Source organism: Bos taurus, chromosome 12 (assembly GCF_002263795.3).
Source record: "Bos taurus isolate L1 Dominette 01449 registration number 42190680 breed Hereford chromosome 12, ARS-UCD2.0, whole genome shotgun sequence".
Taxonomy (NCBI): domain Eukaryota; kingdom Metazoa; phylum Chordata; class Mammalia; order Artiodactyla; family Bovidae; genus Bos; species Bos taurus.
In genome coordinates this window covers 9,726,097-9,740,691 of record NC_037339.1, presented here as the reverse complement: position 1 = coordinate 9,740,691, position 14,595 = coordinate 9,726,097, and positions in this window count along the sequence as shown.

Sequence of the window (14,595 nt, the reverse complement as noted above, 5' to 3'; positions counted from 1 at the left end):
CATAAAGCACTTTGGAACATAATGCAATTTTTATTTGAAAACACAAGTTCCTAGAACTATAGATTATGAACGAGATATATACCCAATTAATTTGTGTGATTTGTTTCATCCTTGGTGCATTGTTATGTATGTTTAATGATAAACTTCTCAACTTTTCTTCTCTACCTAACAAAAACTATTGTCTGATCAATTGCATATGTTGTATTTTTAGTTTTTTATGGTTAAAATGGTCTTTGATAAAAATTTTACAACAAAATTTCATTGATTTTATGTAATTATATCCATAATATGTATATATGTGTGTTTTTATAATCTTTTCACAGTAGCCATGGATTCATAAAGATAACTAATTTTGATTTTTCCTCACCATATAGCTTTAACATGCAGTTTAGACCAGAGGAAATTACACTGACAATGCATTATTTCCAGAGAGATTTCCAGTTAGCATTCTAAATATCTCTTTTCTCGCTGGCTTGCTTCACTTCAGTTGTGTCTGACTCTTTGTAATGTAGGGACTATAGCCTGCCAGACTCCTCTGTCCGTGGAATTATCCAGGCAAGAATACTGGAGTGGGTAGTCATTTCCTTCTCCAGGGACTCTTCCAGACTCAGGGATCTAGCTCATGCCTCTAGCATCTCCTTCACTGGCAGGCAGGCTTTTAACACTAGCGCCACCTGCTAGCTCAGTTGGTAAAGAATTCGCCTGCAGTGCAGGAGACCCCGCTGCCATTCCTGGGTCGGGAAGATCCACTGGAGAAGGGATAGGCTACCCACTCCAGTATTCTTGGGTTTCCCTTGTGGCTCAGCTGATAAAGAATCCACCTGCAATACAGGAGACCTGGGTTCTACCCCTGGGTTGGGAAGATCCCCTGCAGAAGAGGAAGTCTACCCACTCCAGTATTCTGGCCTGGAGAAGTCCATGGGGTCACAAAAAGTCAGACATGACTGAGTGACTTTCAAATTCAGTTTCACCAGGAGGTCCATATTTCTCTTGGTGACTCTTAAAGTAGATTAACACTCTGGTATCATGGCTGCTATGATTCTAATGTCTACATTTATGCAGCCCAGTGCATGGTGGGTCTATTGTACATTTACTGTGTTCTGATAGCGATCAGAAAAATATAAAAGCTGAACTGGTAACCATGTTTTGCAGATGAGGTTCAGTTCAGTTCAGTAACTCAGTCGTGTCCAACGCTTTGCAACCACATGGACTGCAGCACGCCACGCCTCCCTGTCCATCACCAGCTCCCAGAGTTTGCTCAAATTCATGTCCATCGAGTTGGTGATGCCATCCAACCATCTCATCCTCTGTCTTCCCCTTTTCCTTCTGCCTTCAATCTTTACCAGCATCAGGGTCTTTTCCAGTGAGTCAACTCATCACATCAGGTGGCCAAAGTATTGGAGTTTCAGCTTCAGCATCAGTCCTTCCAATGAATATTCAGGACTGATTTCCTTCAGGATAGACTGGTTGGTTCTCCGTGCAGTCCAAGTGACCCTCAAGAGTCTTCTCCAACACCACAGTTCAAAAGCATCAATTCTTTGGCACTCTGCTTTCTTTATAGTCCAACTCTCACATCCATACATGACTACTGGAAAAACCATAGCCTTGACTAGACAGACCTTTGCTGACAAAGTAATGTCTCTGCTTTTTAATATGCTATCTAGTTTGGTCATAACTTTCCTTCCAAGGATTAAGCATCTTTTAATTTCATGGCTGCAGTCACCATCTGCAGTGATTTTGGAGCCCCCCAAAATAAAGTCTGTCACTGTTTCCCTTGTTTCCCCATCTATTTGCCTTGAAGCGATGGGACTGGATGTCATGATCTTCATTCATTGAATGTTGATTTTTAAGCCAATTTTTTCACTCTCCTCTTTCACTTTCATCAAGAGGCTCTTTAATTCTTCTTCCCTTTCTGCTATAAAGATGGTGTCATCTGCATACATGAGGTTATTCTTATTTTTCCTGGCAGTCTTGATCCCAGCTTGTATTTCATCCAGCACAGCATTTCACACGATGTACTCTGCATATAAGTTAAATATGCAGGGTAACATTATACAGTTGACGTATTCCTTTCCCAATTTGCAAGCAGTCTGTTTTTCCATGTCCAGTTCTGACTGTTCCTTCTTGACCTGAATGTAAGTTTCTCAGGAGACAAGTAAGATGGTATGGTATTCCGTCTCTTGAAGCATTTTCCACAGTTGTGTGAGCCACACAATCAAAGGTTTTGCATAGTCAATAAAGAATAAGTAGATTTTTTTTTTCTGGAATTCTCTTGCTTTTTCAATAATCCAGCGGATGTTGGCAACTTGATCTCTGGTTCCTCTGCCTTTTCTAAATCCAGCTTGAACATCTGGAAGTTCTCTGTTCATGTACTGTTAAAGCCTACCTTGGAGAATGTTGAGCCTTATTTTGCTAGCATGTGAAATGAATGCAATCGTGTAGTAGTTTGAACATTTTTTGGCAAAGCCTTTCTTTGGGATTGGAATGAAAACTGACCTTTTCCACTCCTGTGGCCACTGCTGAGTTTTCCAAATTTGCTTCCATATTGAATGCAGCACTTAAACAGCATCATCTTTTATAGCTCAGCTGGAATTTCATCACCTCCACTAGTTTTTTTCATAATGATGCTTCCTAAGGCCCACTTGACTTCACATTCCAGGATGTCTGGCTTTAGGTGAATGATCACATCATCATGCTTATCTGGGTCATGAAGATCTTTTTTGTATAGTTTCTCTGTGTATTCTTGCCGCTTCTTCTTAGTATCTTTTGCTTCTGTTAGGTCCATACCATTTCTGTCCTTTATTGTGCCCATCTTTGCATGAAATGTTCCCTTTGGTATCTCTAATTTTCTTGAAGAGATCTCTAGTCTTTCCCATTCTATTGTTTTCCTCTATTTTTTTGCATTGATCACCGAGGAAGGTTTTCTTATCTCTCCTAGCTATATTTGGAAATTTACATTCAAATGGATATATCTTTACTTTTCTCCTTTGCCTTTCACTTCTCTTCTTTTCTCAGCTATTTACAAATAGCTGGCCTCCTCTGACAACCATTTTCCCTTTTACATTTCTTCTTCTTGGGGATGGTCTTGATCACTATATAATGTCAGGAACCTCCATCTATAGTTCTTCAGGCACTCTGTCTAATCCCTTGAATCTATTTGTCACCTCCCCTGTATAATCATAAGGGATTTGACTTTAGGTCATACCTGAATGCTCTACTGGTTTTCCATACTTTCTTCAATATAAGTCTGAATTTGCAATAAAGAGTTTATGATCTGAGTCACAGTCAGCTCCCAGTCTTGTTTTTGCTGACTGTATAGAGCTTCTCCATCTTTGGCTGCAAAGAATATAATCAATCTGATTTCAGTGTTGACCATCTGATCATGTCCATGTGTAGAGTCATCTGTTGTGTTGTTGAATAGGGGTGCTTGCTATGACCAGTGCGTTCTCATGGGACAATTCTGTCAGCCTTTGCTCTTCTTCATTCTGTACTCCAAGGCCAAACTTGCCTGTTACTCCAGGTATCTCTTGAGTTTCTACTTTTGCATTCCAATCCCCTATGATGAAAATGAAATTTTTTTTCTGGTGTTAGTTCTAGAAGGTCTTGTAAGTCTTCACAGAATCATTCAACTTCAGCTTTTTCAGCTTTAGTGACTGGGGCATAGACTTGGATTACTGTGGTATTGTACGATTTGCCTTGGAAACGAACAGAGATCATTCTGTCATTTTTGAAATTGCACCCAAGTACTGCATGAGGGATACAGAGATATTTCTCATGATTTGACTAATATTACAAGCAAATTCCATGGTATTTAATTTTTTGTGAGAGGTTGAATCTTCTCTCAAAAAGAAACAAATGTAAAATTTTATAAAGATTACCAAACTTAGATATACTTGAGGTTGGATAAGAAGTAATGCTGTTATATTTTTACAGAATATTCTGAATTCCTTTTGATCTTTATTAAGAGAGAAAAATAACTGTTAAAAAGACATTTATTATCTGAGTCAAGCTATATGGAAGAGACAATTTGAGTGTTTATCGTATAAGCAGGAAAATACTCAATGACAAATAAGAATTAACCATGTAAAATAAAGCTTATTTTCTTCACAATATAATACCTTATTGAATATGAAGGTGTTTGTGAGCTGTAGACATAGGCTCATGTTATTAGTCGTTTTATTACTATCCTTACCAGAGCAAGAAATCACACATACTTATTCACACAAAGGCACAGGTATACCCAGATGCTGAGAGTCACGGACCTCACATATTTCATACTTACCTTTGCAGCTTACATTTCCCTATTTTTAAAATGTAGGTATATGCCATCTGAAATTATAAGCCATGTCTTAGAGAGCAGACATATAACCTGTAGACCTAGCAAACACAAGGCGTGATGGTAAGAGGCAGCCACCTTTTCTTGTCTCCTTCTCTCAAATCTTTTCTATGTGATCAAAGAACATTGATTCTTTCCTGAAACTGTTAATGTGGTTGTTATAGTAAAAGTAGAACCTCTGGTCAAAACCCTGAGAAGTAGAATTCATTTTGTAGTTCAAATTACTTGCTAATTTGCAATTGTTATATTTTCTACACTGCAAGGAATTCTTTCTGGTTTGACAACCTTGTGAAGAACCTCAGAAACCCAGAAACAGACAATACATACTTTTGTTGAAGGTTTCAGGACACATTATATTCCTTTTATCTTATGAACTATGTTGACATTTTTGTTCAGTTTCAGAATTGGGTTATTTGCACATAAATATTCTTCATGTATAGGCTTTCGAGATGGCACAGTGGTAAAGAATCAATCTACTAAGGCAGGAGATGTAAGAGATGCGAGTTTGATCCCTGGGTTTGGAAGATCCCCTGGAAGAGGAAATGGCAACCCACTCTCAGTATTTTTGCCTGGAAAATTCCATGGACAGAGGAGCCTGGCGGGCTACCCTCCATGAGACCACAAAGAGTTGGACACGACTGAGCACTAAGCGTACCTCATGTATAACTAACTCTCATGTAATTTTTTCTGCGTTATTGTAATGTGACATCCCTAAAAATAGAGTGTCACTCCTTTCTATTTTGCTATTTTTAACATGCTGGTAAAATTGATAAACTGGCTTCCACTGCTTTGGAGAGTCTAAACTCTTCCTAGAGATTAGAAAGTCCATATTCTTGGGTGATATTTATCTTAAGTCCTCATAGAACTGCTATTGGAAGTGTGTTTGGTAATGACATATTTTCAGCTTTTATCAGGGAGCACTATAGAAAATACACTGCTGCTATATTTGCTGAAGAAATATTATTGAGGCTATTGTTTATGATATCACATAGTGCCCTGATATAAAATTTCAACTGAGAAATTTCCTGTTGAGTCAGTTGCTAAAATCAACTTGTTACCCAACCAAACTTGGTTCTGCTTGCCTACAGGCAGTAAAACAAATCTATTGACAGAGGGTTATGGTGAAGGATGAAGAAAAGTACAGGATTTATTACAGAGTGCCAAGTAAGGAGTCCAGGGAAGCTTGTGCTCAAAACACCCAAGCTCCCTGATAGGTTTCAGCAAAGCATTTTTAGAAGTAAGATGGCAAAAAGAGGCATCTCAGGGTATGGTCTCAGCTCATGTACAGTTCTGATTGGTTGATCATATGGTAACTTGCGAGAGTCACAGGGGTTAATATTATCAATGCTTAGGTGCTAGTAACTCTGAGAACTCAGTGCCCATGGTCATCAAATAGTTAATTTCTTCCATTTGATAAGGGATTTAGCATCTTTAAAATTATTTAGAGAATGGGCATCGGATATTAGTATATAGGTCCTTTGCTGCTAAGTCGCTTCAGTCGTGTCCGACTCTGTGCGACCCTCTGCAAAAGCAGAGGCTATGGGGAAGGGTTCTGTACCAAGAAGGCCCAATAGGGTCCTGCGGAATCACAAACTTTGCTTTTTTATATAATTTCAAATGTTTTAAATTATTTTGAAAATAATATTTTTTCATATGTATGAATTATAAATTGCTGTTATTTAGTCACTAAGTCATGTCCAACTCTTTTTCAACCCCACCAGCCTCCTCTGTCCATGGTACTTTCCAGGCTAGAATACTGGAATGGCTATTTCCTTCTCCAGGGGATCCTCCTAACCCAGGGACAGAGCTCGCTTCTTCTGCTTGCCAGGCAAATTCTTTACCACTGAGCCACCTGGGAAGCCCATATATTATAAATTAATTATATCATAATGAGGTATAATAAATTAATTTATAACTTATATAGGAAAATACTGAATCGTAAATGTATAGCAAGATTGATTTTGACATGCATTTACCCCTGTATCCAAACTCCTCTATCCTCCTATCTTTTCAATATTATCTCCCAAAGGTGATTACTATTCTGACAGATATATCAATAGTTTTCATTCTACCCATTCTTGAACTTGATATAAACAGTACCATAGAGTATACATGAGTTTATCTTTGGCTTCATTCACTCAACATAACGGTTTGAAGTTTATCGAAGTTGTTGCACTTACTAGCTTGTTCCCTTTTTTAGGATCAAGGTAATATTTATGCACATACCATTCGATTTGTCCATTTTTAATCATGCGATTCAGTCAATTTCGTCAATTTTCAGAATCATACATATCACAAGAGCCTATTTTTAGAACATTCTAATCCTGATAAAATGCCTCATGCCCATTTATAACTAATCGTCTTTCCCACACTCAGCCCTAGGCAACCACTTCTCTACTTTCTATTTCTATAAATTTACCTGTTGTAAACATTATATATAATTGTAACCGTACTACATGTGGTTTTCATGCCTGGCTTTTCTCCGTTAGCATAACACTTTGTGTGTATCTTTCATGAGTGGTCTATATCATTGGTTTATTATTTTTTGTCATTCAATACTATTTCATTGTATAGATGAACTGCTTGCTTTTGAAATCTATTCACCAGCTCCTTGACATTTAGGTTATTTCTATTTTTAAGCTGTTATAAATAATACTACCTGAAAATTCATTTGACTATTTGGGGATGGACATATGTTTTCATTTTGACAGACATATGTTTTCACACATTTTCATTTAGATATATACATATATATGAGATGCAACTGGTAGATTATATGATACAGTTATATTTAAAATTTTAATAAACTACCAAACTGATTTCCAAAGTGGCTATGCAATTTTATATTCCCACCAATAATATATTAAGATTATTGTTTTCCCATATTATTTTGCCTCTTGGGAAGAAATTTTAATAGATCTAGAATTCAGTATTAAGATATTTTTTCCTTTAAACACTGAAAATATGTTTCATTATTTTCTACCTTCCATTTTCTTAATGGCATATCAGTTGTTATCCTGAATGCAATGTGTATTATTTTCTTCAATGTTTCTAAAATTTTTCTATTTATTTTTAGTTAGTGATAGTTTTATTCTAATAAGTCCTGCTGCAATTATTTAAAAAAATAATCTTTTGGGGATTTGCTGAAATTCTTAACTGTTTGGGTTGATTTTATTTGTTAAATTTTCTAAGTCCTCAACTTCTTTGGGTATTTATTCTGAGTAGTTTTCTCTTCCCTCTCCTGTGTTTTCTCTTCCCTCTCCTTCCTTCTATACAAGTGCTAGATCTTGTGGTCATGTCACTGACACTGTCTCCTATATATGTCATACTTAGTTTTATCTCTTTGCTCTTCAACTTGAATAACTTCTACTCATCTGTCTTTGAGTAAAATGATTATTTTGCTTCATCCTACATATTGCTAAGCCTTCCAATATATTCAGCATTTCAGATATCTTAATTATCAAAAATTAAAATTTCAATACATATTCTTTCAGTGTATATTTCTCTTCGGAGATATTCTGTATTTTACCGTTTCTCTCTCTTCCCCTCTACTTTATTTTACATATATATATAATAGATATTGAAGTACATCAGAGTTTTATGGAAACTATGAAACCCAAGGGAAAATACCACTATTTTGTAGCCAATATCATTGTGAACAAAATCATTGTAATCTAAGAATCAATAAATTTGATGAATCCATCAATGCAGAAGCAACAAAAATCCTACTTGGGCTCTATAAGCAACACATAGAATGTACTGATTCCTTTATCAAAAACGTTCAGAAGTATGCAGGTGCCAGGAGAGGCTTGTTCAGGTTGGGCAGGCACTGAGTCCTGCTCTCTCTGTTCCCACTCCTTTGCTCTTCTGTGGCGGCGGTGCCGTCCTTGGCAGACTGTTCCCTCATGTTTGACAGATGGCTGCCAGAACATTTGGAGCTTTCTCATTTGCATCTAGAAATTTAATTAGTTTTCTATTGCTGTGTGACAAATTGCCACAGACTTAATGGATTAAATAATGCAAATGTACACTCTCACAGTTTCTTTGGTCAGATGTCCAGCCTAGTGTGTCTGGGTTTGCTGTTCCGAGCTTTATGAGGGTGGAATTGAGATGTAAGCTGAACGAGCTCTCACTTGAACCCCAAGGGAAGGTTGTCATCCAAGCTTCTTACTGTTGGAACAATTCAGTTTGGTGGAGTCCTGGGGACTGAGGTTGACATTTCTTTGCTGGCGGTCAGCTAGTCTCACTCTCTTAGTCTGCCCACATTCCTTACTGTGTTTCCCCTCCATCTTCAGGCCAGCAGTAATGACACAAATTCTTCTCATCTTTTTGGATTTCCTTTCCTGCTACCAGCCTGAGAAAAATGTTTTGCTTTTAAAACATTTATTGATTAATTTAGGCCCACCTAGATAATCTCCCTACCTACAGTTCATCTGATTAGTAACCTTAATTACATTGCTACACACTGCAGTGTAATGTAGCATAATTATGTCAATAACAGAAGAGGATAAAGACTATCTTTTAATCCTGCCTGTTTTATAATCTATCTTGTAATCCTGGGTTCTATTTTGTAATCCTGCCTAGGAAATAGAGTTTACTATTCTTGTAGCTCATTGTGTTTAATGCTGAAATATCACTGTTGCCAGAGAAGTGGGATATACTGATTGGCTCTGTCGGTTTACAGTGCCTCTCATCTGTATATTTGGGAAAGTGAAAGTCTTGTTAAATTGAAGAAGGAGGGAATAGCCTCTGAGAAGGCAGTCAATAAATGTTCACTGCACTTAATAAGTTCTGGTCCTGGTACTGCCATTTAAAGCCTGGTACTCTCATGTGAGTTTTGACAGATTGTTTCCAGATCTGCAAAACAGTAAGAATAACTCAAATGTAGCAGACACTATTGGTGCTTCAATAAACGCCCACCACACTTTTCATCATCCTTATGTGGACATTCCCCAAATTACACGTGCTTTGTTTCTAAAAGCCATACCTATTACTCTTATCATAAAATTGAACTTAGGCCACAGCTTTCCCTCAAAGGTCAGAGAACTGCACATCCCCCATGTTCTTAATGTTAAGAGATAATCGTTCATCACTTTCTATATCCTTACTGATAATGGGCTAAAATCCAGAGAGTTTAAAATAAAAGTAATTTCATTTTGCAAATATTCTGTTCAAACATAATTCCCAAATATACAGGATTCCCAAACAGTTTGCCATTCATTCATCTCAGAGGATGTATCAGGAAAAGTAGATTGTTTCCTGTTGCAAATCCCATGTAGACATTATTGAAATACAGACACACATTATTATTATCTTTTTCTTAAAGATTATGGTGTTTTATACTAACTTGAAACTTTCATAGTCAAGCAACACTGATGACCCTTTGCCCTACAACTTTTGCCATCAATTACCCAATTAATCATTTTCTAGTAGAGCCAGGTGGAGAAGGAAATGGCAACCCACTCCAGTATCTTGCCTGGAAAATCCCATGGATGGAGGAACCTGGTAGGCTGCAGTCCATGGGGTCGCTAAGAGTCAGACACAACTGAGCGGCTTCACTTTTGACTTTCATGCATTGGAGAAAGAAATGGCAACCCACTCCAGTGTTCTTGCCTGGACAATCCCAGGAATGGGGGAGCCTGGTGGGCTGCCGTCTATGGGGTCACACAGAGTCAGACATGACTGAAGCGATTTAGCAGCAGCTGCAGCAGTAGAGCCAGGACTAATTTCTAAGGGAAAAAACAAAAAATGGAAAATCACACCAAGTATACTTCTCTAAAATGGTTGGCATTCAGGCATAATTCTTCATTAGATTCCTTATTTTATATTTGCTCTTCTCAACTGGTTGGCAAAGCCTATGAATGTGCTTTGATCAGAAGAATAGAAGTTCTCACCTCTAGATTCTTGCCAATAATATAATCTTGAAATTCCTGCTGTCAGTTTGTTATTAAATGCTCATTATGAGACTTAATATGTATGGAGAATTTCCTGAAGGCCATGCAACATATGCTGTCCTGGCTGTCCAGAGTGTTGCTTTTGGATCAAGTCCAACCATCACAGGTCTATTATACTGTGTTGGGCAGTATTATTTTGACCCCTCTTAGGTTTACTTCTACTGAATTATGCTTTAGTGCTGGTCATTGACCGACATGAAAAGATTATATTTGAAGCAGCTATGTGAAATGCATTATTATAGAAAGTGTAAGGAAGCATAGGAAACACTGAACTCTTTATCACACAGGGTCCTTTTTTATGAGAAACCAAAGGAAGAAATTTCCCTCAGGTTTACCAATCATGAATAGCTCTGCTTCTACTGAAAAACTGATTTGATTTCCTATTATAGCCACTGTGAATCTGGTAACAGATCATGCTTTGGTCACTAGGAGCTACATTTGGGGAACCTCATTCCCCATGCTTTTATAATGCAATATGGAATGCTTTCTTGGTGTGCTTATTCAAACCAAGGTGTGATTAGTTCCCCTTTGTAATGACTCTCTTAACTGTATATTTTATCTTTTGTAGTGAAACATTTTTGTAAGATGCTTCAAATTCTTTGTGAAGTGGAAAAGGGTGTTTCAAGAACAAGTCAAATACTGCTGTTTTATTCTTCTCGGTTTTCTATTTCTTTTTAAAATTTGTTAATTGTTTGTGTTGCATACATCCCCTACTTAAATTCCGTCATCCATCTATTCATTAATCAAGATATTTTATAAAACTCTTATGGCCAAACTTAGTGCAGAGAAAAAGAGATGAAAGGTAAAATTCCTGTTAGAAACAAACCTTATATTTGTGGTCCCTTCTCCAGTGGTAGAGAAAATAAACTGAGCGTGATAGGGTGTGAGGCTAAGGGAACAGAAATCAGGGATACCTAACTCAGGCCTGAATTTCATCAGACAAGATGTCGCAAAATGCGAGTTGGATTTTGAAGGATTCCTTTTAGCCAGGCCCAATGATTGGAGGAACAGTGGCTGGGGAAGAGTTACTGTTGCAGGAAATTCACAATGGAAATTCACCAAGAGGGGAGAGACATGGTGACCCAGAATGGCTTGAGATCAAGCTCTTCCATAGCGCTGTTAATAAGTGATGGTAGATCACGAGCTGTCTCTGATGTCAGACCAAGGATTCATTTTTCTCTCTTTTTTCTGAAGCAACATGGAGCCACCACAGGATCTCGTGGAATGTAATGAGGTCAAACAAAGAAATTTCTTCTATCTCCCTCAACGGTTGGCATTGTGTCTTTCAAATGTTAGGTATTAAATGGATTTTGTTGTTGTTGTTGCTGTTCCGTTGCTAAATCGTGTCTGACTCTCTTGCATCCCCATGGATTGTACCCCACCCCAACCAAGCTCCTCTGTCCATGGGATTTTCCAGGCAAGAATACTGGAGTGGGTTGCCATTTCCTTCTCCAGGGGATCTTCCTGACTCAGGGATCCAACTCTCGTCGCCTGCCCTGCAGGCGGATTCTTTACCACTCAGCCATCAGGGAACCCATTCAACGGATACTGATTAAAACATTGGGAACCCTAAAAAATACAACTGCATATTTCACTCGCAATCTTCTAAACACTGTTTACTTCAAAAGATTTTAACTCATGAACTTTGTTAGACAAAGAAGTCATTTGGTCATTTTTTCTTTTCTGCTCATTACTTGAGGTATCTTTTAGTGAAGTTGCGCGCTGGAGTCAGGAAGCCAGTTTGAATGCTGACTCTGCCTCTGATGATGTGCCTGGAACAAAGGACATAACCTCTCAGGATCTTCTTCACAGGGCTGTCGAGGGGTTTAATGAGTAAATGTGCACTGAACTGTTTAAACAGTGCTTGGCTTTTAGTGACCTTACAGAGTTAGTGCTATATAGAGGCGGTATTCTATTTCTAATCACTCTCTTTTCACACGTGTTCTATTCCTCATTGATGTGTTTGCTTTGGCAAAGCGGCATCTCGTCTGTATAATATCTATAGTAGTTTCATCCATAAGCTTCTACAGAATATATGTAATTAGCAACATTTTTAAATATACATGGTCTTTATTTTACTGATGTTAAGATAGCTTTTGTCTCACTATTTCTACCTTTTACTTTAGTTCTGAAAATTTTATGTTATTGTTCTTCATTCTCATTCTGAGAATCTGAATCCTTGCAAATCCTCTTCTGATTTTTATTCCTATTCAGGTGCATTGTATCCTCTCAAAGTAAGTTTCAGCAGGCAACCCTAAATTAGCAAATAACTCATTAAACTAATCTTTTCTTATATAAGTGAGTTACACATTTATTATCATATATGTATATATATCGGAGAAGGCAATGGCACCCCACTCCAGTACTCTTGCCTGGAAAATCCCATGGATGGAGGAGCCTGGAAGGCTGCAGTCCACAGGGTCGCTAAGGGTCGGACAAGACTGAGCGACTTCACTTTCACTTTTCACTTTCATGCATTGGAGAAGGAAATGGCAAACCACTCCAGTGTTCTTGCCTGGAGAATCCCAGGGATTGGAGAGCCTGGTGGGCTGCCGTCTGTGGGGTCGCACAGAGTCGGACATGACTGAAGTGACTTAGCAATAGCAATGTATATATATATAATGCAAATTATATATAGATGTATACTAAATATAAACACACAAATATATATTAATACATATTTCTTTAAATTTTCATTTTTCTCTAGCTTAAAAAACCTAGGGAGTACCAAGATTGAACAGTATTTTTAAATTTTTTTGTGAATTAATTTATACTCTGCTGTGTTCCAGAAAGAATTTCAGGTCATGTATAATAATAAAAAAAAAGTTATCATAAAACTAAAACCCATTAAATTCAGTATAAAGCAACAAGAGTCCAGTAATAAAAGAGCAAGGGGACTATTGGAATCTACAGGAAAACACTCTTTAAATATTTTCTTGGAACAAAGAATCCAGTGGGTTCAGTGAAATGTATTCTCCTCTGGAAAGTCTACTTTTATCATCAGTAGCAGCTTGTTTTAAATTGCCCCCGAACAGGGAGTTTGGGAAAAACACTTTTTCAAGATTCCGCTAAATCATTATTATCTCATTGCCTCAGTTATGTCTCAATCCATCTCTCAGAAGCCAGTCTTTGTTTTCTCTCCCAATGGCCCAGATTTCATTGCTCTCCTCAGAGTCTCCACCATGCTTGTTTCATGAGACTTGGGTCTGTCATTCAATACTCACTCTTGTTTTCCCAGATTCAAAGTGGTGTTTCATCTCAAGAACGACATTTACTTTCCTTGACAAAATACTTTTGTTACAACTGCCTGCCTACCAGCACTTTGCTTTTCCAAAAGGAATGTAGAATTTTCAGGCCAGACTGAGATGGGAACTGCATTTTCTGGCTCCTCTCTTTCCTTACGTGGCCCTTTGTGGTACTTGCCCCATATGTTCATATCAGGCTTATCCATTTCCTCTTTCCCCTCTGATCCTGGACTTTTTTGAGCTTTTTTTTAAAATTCTGGGTCTCAAGTTTGGGCTGGAAGTTTGATTGAACAGAAGGACCAAGGGGAAACAAACCCAACTCATTTTATATTTATGTCATTTTTACTTGGGGGCTCAGAAGTGCCATAGCAGTTATCTAGTCTAAGGAGTAATAGTTACGAAGCAACTTTGCATACATTCCTCTGCCAGTCCCAGTGCCAGGACTGAACTTTCATTTTCCTTGTGCAGTATATCACATGTAATGATTTTGTCCAACTCAGTACTTTTCACACTGTTCATTGCCCCCTGATCTTTTGACACAAGCAATCTTCTGAAAATACCTCTCTCAGTTTGAAGGACAATTAATGAGAAACATACCAGAAAGGTTATAATGCCTATTTTCTGGCCAGAGCCCTTTGAATCACCCAAAGGGAAGCTAAGTATTATTTTGACATTCATTATTGGCCGAACACCGACTATGTGTTTCTGAAGATCAGATTGGCAAACTGCTTCCACAGCCGGATCCACACAGCATGGCATGTGCTTCTGAAAGGGACTCATCTGGTCTAGGTTCTCCTGCCCTAATAGCATGCAGAGTTCAGCTGCAATTGAAGGCCTGAGTAGCATTTCTTTCCAAAGGCCATTAACTGTCCATGAGACCCCAAAGTTATTAGCAGCTGTAACATTCCATCCATCTTGGACTATTGACTAATCATACGCCTAATTGCATGGTAACACAGTAGATGGTCAGTTTTTATTGCACTTGTTAATTTAGAAATTGTTTTTCTTTAAGGTGAAGAGCATCAAATCACCAGCTCCTAATAAAGAAGAAAAGCTTTCA